The 9276-nt window shown below is 38.9% G+C and overlaps 2 pseudogenes; both read right to left on the bottom strand.

The window, feature by feature from the left end:
- Nucleotides 1–2459: 2459 nt before the first annotated feature.
- LOC149157711 (glucose-6-phosphate 1-dehydrogenase 6, cytoplasmic pseudogene) lies at nucleotides 2460–3215 on the bottom strand (annotated as a pseudogene).
- A 4445-nt stretch (nucleotides 3216–7660) lies between these two features.
- LOC149157712 (glucose-6-phosphate 1-dehydrogenase 6, cytoplasmic pseudogene) lies at nucleotides 7661–8982 on the bottom strand (annotated as a pseudogene).
- Between the last annotated feature and the right edge of the window lie 294 nt (nucleotides 8983–9276).

The raw sequence follows: 9276 nt of genomic DNA on the forward strand, positions 1-9276 counted from the left end.
TATGACCAGATTTGATAGTAAATAGTTGGCATGGGTTTAGGGGGACCATTTACTATGCTTCTAAATGGACCATTGTTGCAATTATGGTTTCTCAAGCTTTCTTTGTTGCATGATGATGTTTATGATGGGTTCATATTATTGCTCATGTTTAGTTGTTGTTGTTGTTATTGGTGAAGATACATATGTTGTTGTCATTATGACATCATTGATGCATGGGTTGCATGTGGTGAAGTTATGGATGATGCCTATATGTTGCTTGAGCAACATTTAGAAAAGTTGTTGTTCTCAAACATTGATAAAGAAGGTACATATGTCATGTTCATTGAAGATATGTATATGATGATGGTTAATGATGTTGTTGATCAAATTTGTGATGACTGAAGGTTCTATTTGTTTTCACACATGATTGTTGATGCATATTGTTATCACAAAATCGTGTACTAAGGGTTGCTACTTAGCAAGATCTCATGCAACTATTTCAAACCAGGCTTTAGACTAAGGCTTAGCCTCCTTAGTCAGAGAGGGCTCTCTCACAGATTTTTGATATGGACTAATAACAAGAAAAGATGGCTAACTCTTCAAACAGTACATGAAAATAAGCTGGTTGGAACAACAAAATAACACTTCTTCCATTGGGCTCATGGAGTCAAACACTTCTGCAGTAAACTATTAACTACTCAATCATGGAAGCCAAGGCATATAATGTTTAAACACTCAGAACATTTCTCAAAAAGAACCTCAACTCATAAACATACACAGGAAGTCTGAGCACTAGGTGAATTCAGAGTGATTGCATGTCTATTGAGCTGTAAAACGGAAAGGATAAAGACAAAACCACATATATTCTGAGCCTTTGAACACAAGATGAATCTTGGGAAGAAAAAGTAATCTTTCTATTACTGTCAAAAGTCTTTTACATTAGCCAATATAAAAACTCTGTTTCTTTTATAAATCTCCAACCCCCTTACATCAGAGTTTCTCCTATATATAGGAAAACAAAACTAAAACTACCTTGAGTCTCCTCCTCCAGCATGAGGGGAGCTCGATGGTCTATCATTAACTAACCTTATCTATTTTTAAACAAACTTATTAAATACATAAAGTATTGTGCTGTAAATACATAGAGTCCTAATCACATTGAAATTCTAACTCTATCTCCTCGTATGCATCATGCCTTTCTTGAGCTTTGACACCTGTACATTTTCTGTTGTGGCCGAGATAACTGAGCTCCAAGTGCAAGGAACGGTGACTTTGGATACCTGAAGGTGCTGATGGATCATTTATCATTAGGATCAAAACCCCTATTTTTATGGTCCCTGTCTCCTATCACTCTTCATCACTTTAAGAACATGTCCTCTGCTCTTTAATTCTTCCCAAACAATGCATATCACCATACCCTTCAATGAGCTGGAAGCCTTATGAGCTGAACATGTGTACAAACCAAATCACCGAAGACTATAACCAAAACCCTAATAATTCGGTCATAAAGTACCTTTAACGAGACTTTAGCTAGAAACAAAACATTTCACCTTTTGTTAAAAGGTACACCTGGCACATGTTGAATGGCTGTAGCAGCTTCCTTTGATCCCTTTCATATCACTGAGGTGTTCCCTCTGCAAATTTCTGATTCTTCTTTCAAACTGATTGCCTGCGTTTTAAAAATAACACCTACAGCAGTTTCGCAATTTCGTAGCGCGCTGCGAAACTGTTTTAAACAATTTCACTTTTCCCCATATTTCTCTTTCAGCTGATTTTTCACATTTTCCTCAACAAATGAATAACAACTTGCAAGTAATCCTGTTCAGCTGTCAGGCTTCAATGTCAATAGCTTTTCCTATAAAACTCAAACAACATGCTCAGATTTCTCTGCAAGCCCTGCTAACCTGGAACCTTTCACTGCAAAGCACCTTTTCTTACAGCCACTTCAATAGACTCCAGATCGGGAAGAACACAGCTTTGATAGATGTTCAATTAGATCAATAAATCATCCACCTCAAATGATTGTGAAGTATCCCCATGGATCTTTCGAGTGTGCATAAAGCCCAATTTAATGAACAAATGGCCAATACCGTTAACAACAGCATGAAAAATGGAAACTCCAGATTGCTTGCCACAAAGGTAACCACTAAATATGTGGTGTTTACAACTCAACCATAAGTGATTCAAGTTCTTTAACTATTGCTTGCAAGAAGTAACCTGTTTTCTGGAGATACTCTGGCTGGAACATAGTTTACTAGTTTAGCATTTAGTCCCAGCTCTCTTAACCATATGAGCCTGCCAGTATCAAGAAGTTCTTTGCATTTCAAGCCTAGTACTGCCCTTTCAGCTGGCTTCAAGCATCTAATAATATTTCTAACATCATGAACATTAGCAGCATCTTCAGTGGTATTGTAAACATTTAAGTTGGTTTCGACTTTAACGCCATTAGAATGATCAGAGCAATGCTGCCCATCAAGTGCTCAGCTGGTCAGCCATGTTACAACACAAAATTCTTCTCTTGTAAAGCCCAGGTTTATGAAAAAATGTTTATTCGCATAAGATTTCCATTGGCAAAGATGGTGGCAACATGTTGCAATTGCAAGGCCTTTTATGTAAGGATGATTTCCTCCTTTGTTGGTATCTTCTGTATAGCCCTCATACTGTCCAAAAACTACATCTTCAGTTCTTATAGGTTGAACAGATTCAAGGACCTTGACTTTCTCATTCCGAATGTGCTCAGGGTAAAGGGAAACTGGCTTCTCCATAGATATCAAATAAAGAATCTGCAGTAGATGATTTTGAATGATATCACGAATAATCCTGTATTCATCAAAGTACCCACCTCGACCTTCTGTTCCAAAATCTTCCCTAAAGACAATCTGAATGTTATCAATGTTATCTCGATTCCAAAGGGGCAAAAAGAGTCGGTTTGCGCACCGAACTACTAACAGATTCTGCACTAATTCCTTTCCCAGGCAATGATCAATCCGATAAATCTGCTCTTCACTGAAAAGCTCGCCTAGCTGTTTACTCAAATCCTCTGCTGATGTTAAGTCCTTCCCAAAAGGCTTCTCGACTATAACCCGCGTCCAACCTCCTCGTTGATTCATGCAGTGATGCCGGATCATTTTGCATACAATGCGATACACTGATGGAGGCAATGCAAGATAAAACAACCTTCTAGAAGGCCCTTCTGCGCCATTCTTTGATTCTTTCCGCGATTGCAGATCCGACATTTGTTGCATCAGCTGCCAAATGTCAAATTCACTTTACCCTCTTAACACGCCGCTTTTGACATCTCTCCATCTCTGTTCAAATGATTTGGATCTTTGCTGCACCGGCAATACTTTCTGTAAACTTTTCTTTCACGGTCTTCCCAACTACATACACACTGTATGGTATGCAAAAGATTGCATGTAGCTTCTGGAAAATCAGGGCGTAGCGCCAAGGCTTGTTTGTAACTCTTAATAGCAACTTCCACATGACTACTGTCTTGGTAGGCAGAGGCAAGGTTTGTATAGCCTTCAGCAAATTGAGAATCAGATTGTTTGTGCGACAAGGATTTTTTATAAACAACATTGCACTGTTCCATACGGTGAGCCTGTAATGTCCTTAGCTTTACAGAAAGCCTAAGTAGAGCTTGACTACGATCTGGGCTACTAACTTCCAAAACTGTTAATATTTTCAACCTTCCACGGATGCCATTCATTAGTGGAAAATCTCGTGCACGTTCATCATTTGCAACTTCAGTGAAACCTCTCTCGGCCCTTTCCAGAGCAGGGAAAACAAACCTCTCCTCCATTTGAGCATGTTCCTGCATCAAATCCACAAGCTGTGCGTATTTTTTTACAACTTTTTATTTGCATGGAAATACTTCCCTTAGCAGGATCTATAACCTTAAACCCTTCTTTCTTGGACACAGCTAATTCATCTGCAGAGCGAACGATCTCCTCCATGTAGCACAAAATGCTCTTATGTTACAGAACTGTCAATTTCACGAGTGAAGGGGGTGCCCTTTCAGCCAAGATTTTGAAAATAGAACTCACTAGCAAGTCCATGTCAATTTGAATAGGTCGATATAAGGGAAAGGCCAGCATTTGTCTGCAATAACTCTGCAGATGAGAATGCACTGGACTGATTTCAATTCCTCGGAAATATTGCAATGGGACTGCTAGATAAATAAATGGGATAAGATATACATCTGCCATACTCAAACATATCTTGACAATTATCATCTTCCTCAGAAAGGTCTGTAGATTGGGACTAGGTGGCCAAGCATTAGGATTCTGCTCTACAGTTTGCTTGGATAAGGAACTTGTATTTTTATTAGAACTAGAATCATTTTCTATGCTCTCATCATCACCAACTAATTCTGTATCAGAAATTACCTTCCCAGAATTAATTTCTATACATGAATCATGGTCATCTTGTTCATTATCTGAACTTATATCACAAGTTCTTGTCCCAGTGTCATCATCCTCATCATCTATAACAACAACATTATCCATGGGAAACAAAGGTGATATGAGTGAGCTATGGTTTCGGACAAATCCCCAATTTCGTAGCGTACTACGAAATCACCTAAACAGGTAGCGCTGCGAAACTGCTAAAAAGGATTCATGCGCTGCGAAAACACCTTGTCCTTAAGCTAGGCTAAAAAAAATTTTGGCAACAGAATTTTCAATGATAACAGTGGCTCCACTTGGGATAGTGTGCCCTTGTGGTACACTAAGAACCTGCAGTTCCAGTGCCTTATCCATTTTGACAAACTGAAATTTGCTCGACAATCATCCCCTTCAAGCTTCTGGGGCCTTCACCTCGGGCTTAAGCTTGATGATGACTGCAGGAGAAAGAAAACTACATCTACTGAAAAAAGAAATGCCCAGTCAACCTTGAGCTTATCTGCATTCACCTACCTACCTACCCTAACAATTTCAAACTTCTTTCAGCTCAATCAATGTGAAATTTACAATGTAGCCAATCATTTATCTTATCTGACATTTGAGTCCTTTGGCTGTGCTTGAAACAAAAATAAACCAGATACTGAAGTAACTGAGGCAGCATGAGGTGTGACTGTTCTTCAACATGAAAATATAACTGGAAGCCTGAACAGAAAATCTTTTCCATGTATTCAGCTATAGGGTCAAAAAACACATGGTTAGTTTGCTGATTCTCATCACATTCTATATCTTCAAACAACTTATCCTCAGCCACACCAACTTTATTTGATATGCTATCCCACTGCGTTTCTGAATGGTGCTCACAAACAATGTAATTTTCCTCACTACTATGATCATTATTTGAAGTAAGCTACTGCAAGGAATTACAAAATTGAGCAAGCTTTTCCTCTGCCTGAGGGTCATAGAAAATTTCCTCCAATATTCCTTCTTGCTGAGTGCAATCAATTTCATCTCCATCATGATCTGAAACCTGACAAATCTGTTGCATCTCTACATCAATATCTAAGGATAAAACATGGTTTTCACAAGTAAACTCCTGCTGCTCCTCATGCTGTGTTTCATGGGATGTTATCTCTTCTCCTTGGTGCTGGAATGCATTGTTATGAAGAGCCTCTAAAATTTCTTCATCCGTGAATTCATCATCATCATAACCATCCTCTAAATACTTAATAAGACTTAAAGAATGTCTACAGCAATCTTTAAGCATCAATATGGAAGGATAACCTTCTTTATACATTTCACAGAATTCATCATGGAAATCAGCAAGAGAAGATAATGAACCATTCTCCAAACTTTTATACCAAGACCATGCTTTTCCTTCTAAAGTGGCCATAAACATCCTCATGAGACAATCCTCGGGGAAATGAACCTTAAGACTGCGTACATGCATATGAAACCTAACCAAATGAAGAGCAGCATTGTCCTTCTTCTCATCTTTGAATATTGGAAGATCATCTAACCAATCAACCTTTGGCATAGGATTTGGAAAACCAGGGATATGAGACTGATTCATAGGAGCATACCTGGCATTCATTCTTGCAGTGGAACTCATCTTGTAACTTCATCAAGCTACTGATCTTCTAGCAGTGGAGTCACCTTCCAATTTGTTATTTGATGTGTGGAGTCACCAAGGTAGTTTTGCAGCCTCAAAAAGATGTCTGAGCTCCTGCTACCTTCAGAAGTTCAGCCTCTAAATTTCGGGAATGAATAATCTTCAGACTCCCGGCAGACGCACCAAAATGTTATCACAAAATCGTGTACTAAGGGCTGCTACTTAGCAAGATCTCATGCAACTATTTCAAACCAGGCTTTAGACTAAGGCTTAGCCTCCTTAGTCAGAGAGGGCTCTCTCATAGATTTTTGATATGGATTAATAACAAGAAAAGATGGCTAACTCTTCAAACAGTACATGAAAATAAGCTGGTTGGAACAACAAAATAACACTTCTTCCATTGGGTTCATGGAGTCAAACACTTCTGCAGTAAACTATTAACTACTCAATCATGGAAGCCAAGGCATATAATGTTTAAACACTCAGAACATTTCTCAAAAAGAACCTCAACTCATAAACATACACAGGAAGTCTGAGCACTAGGTGAATTTAGAGTGATTGCATGTCTATTGAGTTGTAAAACGGAAAGGATAAAGACAAAACCACATATATTCTGAGCCTTTGAACACAAGATGAATCTTGGAAAGAAAAAGTAATCTTTCTATTACTGTCAAAAGTCTTTTACATTAGCCAATATAAAAACTCTGTTTCTTTTATAAATCTCCAACCCCCTTACATCAGAGTTTCTCTTATATATAGGAAAACAAAACTAAAACTACCTTGAGTCTCCTCCTCCAGCATGAGGGGAGCTCGATGGTCTATCATTAACTAACCTTATCTATTTTTAAACAAACTTATTAAATACATAAAGTATTGTGCTGTAAATACATAGAGTCCTAATCACATTGAAATTCTAACTCTATCTCCTCGTATGCATGATGCCTTTCTTGAGCTTTGACACCTGTACATTTTCTGTTGTGGCCGAGATAACTGAGCTCCAGGTGCAAGGAATGCTGACTTTGGATACCTGAAGGTGCTGATGGATCATTTATCATTAGGATCAAAACCCCTATTTTTATGGTCCCTGTCTCCTATCACTCTTCATCACTTTAAGAACATGTCCTCTGCTCTTTAATTCTTCCCAAACAACGCATATCACCATACCCTTCAATGAGCTGGAAGCCTTATGAGCTGAACAGGTGTACAAACCAAATCACCGAAGACTATAACCAAAACCCTAATAATTCGGTCATAAAGTACCTTTAACGAGACTTTAGCTAGAAACAAAACATTTCACCTTTTGTTAAAAGGTACACCTGGCACATGTTGAATGGCTGTAGCAGCTTCCTTTGATCCCTTTCATATCACTGAGGTGTTCCCTCTGCAAATTTCTGATTCTTCTTTCAAACTGTTTGCCTGCGTTTTAAAAATAACACCTACAGCAGTTTCGCAATTTCGTAGCGCGCTGCGAAACTGCGAAACTGTTTTAAACAATTTCACTTTTCCCCATATTTCTCTTTCAGCTGATTTTTCACATTTTCCTCAACAAATGAATAACAACTTGCAAGTAATCCTGTTCAGCTGTTAGGCTTCAATGTCAATAGCTTTTCCTATAAAACTCAAACAGCATGCTCAGATTTCTCTGCAAGCCCTGCTAACCTGGAACCTTTCACTGCAAAGCACCTTTTCTTACAGCCACTTCAATAGACTCCAGATCGGGAAGAACACAGCTTTGACAGATGTTCAATTAGATCAATAAATCATCCACCTCAAATGATTGTGAAGTATCCCCATGGATATTTCGAGTGTGCATAAAGCCCAATTTAATGAACAAATGGCCAATACCGTTAACAACAGCATGAAAAATGGAAACTCCAGATTGCTTGCCACAAAGGTAACCACTAAATATGTGGTGTTTACAACTCAACCATAAGTGATTCAAGTTCTTTAACTATTGCTTGCAAGAAGTAACCTGTTTTCTGGAGATACTCTGGTTGGAACATAGTTTACTAGTTTAGCATTTAGTCCCAGCTCTCTTAACCATATGAGCCTGCCAGTATCAAGAAGTTCTTTGCATTTCAAGCCTAGTACTGCCCCTTCAGCTGGCTTCAAGCATCTAATAATATTTCTAACATCATGAACATTAGCAGCATCTTCAGTGGTATTGCAAACATTTAAGTTGGTTTCGACTTTAACGCCATTAGAATGATCAGGGCAATGCTGCCCATCAAGTGCTCAGCTGTTTAGCCATGTTACAGCACAAAATTCTTCTCTTGTAAAGCCCAGGTTTATGAAAAAATGTTTATTCGCATAAGATTTCCATTGGCAAAGATGGTGGCAACATGTTACAATTGCAAGGCCTTTTATGTAAGGATGATTTCCTCCTTTGTTGGTATCTTCTGTATAGCCCTCATACTGTCCAGAAACTACATCTTCAGTTCTTATAGGTTGAACAGATTCAAGGACCTTGACTTTCTCATTCCGAATGTGCTCAGGGTAAAGGGAAACTGGCTTCTCCATAGATATCAAACAAAGAATCTGCAGTAGATGATTTTGAATGATATCACGAATAATCCTGTATTCATCAAAGTACCCACCTCGACCTTCTGTTCCAAAATCTTCCCTAAAGACAATCTGAACGTTATCAATGTTATCTCGATTCCAAAGGGGCAAAAAGAGTCGGTTTGCGCACCGAACTACTAACAGATTCTGCACTAATTCCTTTCCCAGGCAATGATCAATCCGATAAATCTGCTCTTCACTGAAAAGCTCACCTAGCTGTTTACTCAAATCCTCTGCTGATGTTAAGTCCTTCCCAAAAGGCTTCTCGACTATAACCCGCGTCTAACCTCCTCATTGATTCATGCAGTGATGCCGGATCATTTTGCATACAATGCGATACACTGATGGAGGCAATGCAAGATAAAACAACCTTCTAGAAGGCCCTTCTGCGCCATTCTTTGATTCTTTCCACGATTGCAGATCCGACATTTGTTGCATCAGCTGCCAAATGTCAAATTCACTTTACCCTCTTAACACGCCGCTTTTGACATCTCTCCATCTCTGTTCAAATGATTTGGATCTTTGCTGCACCGGCAATACTTTCTGTAAACTTTTCTTTCACGGTCTTCCCAACTACATACACACTGTATGGTATGCAAAAGATTGCATGTAGCTTCTGGAAAATCAGGGCGTAGCGCCAAGGCTTGTTTGTAACTCTTAATAGCAACTTCCACATGACTACTGTCTTGGTAGGCAGAGGCAAGGTTTGTATAGCCTTCAGCA

The sequence above is a fragment of the Pinus tabuliformis genome, chromosome 5_2 (genome assembly GCF_031772625.1).
Source record: "Pinus tabuliformis cultivar Carrire ecotype Pingquan chromosome 5_2, CPIR1, whole genome shotgun sequence".
Lineage (NCBI taxonomy): Eukaryota > Viridiplantae > Streptophyta > Pinopsida > Pinales > Pinaceae > Pinus > Pinus tabuliformis.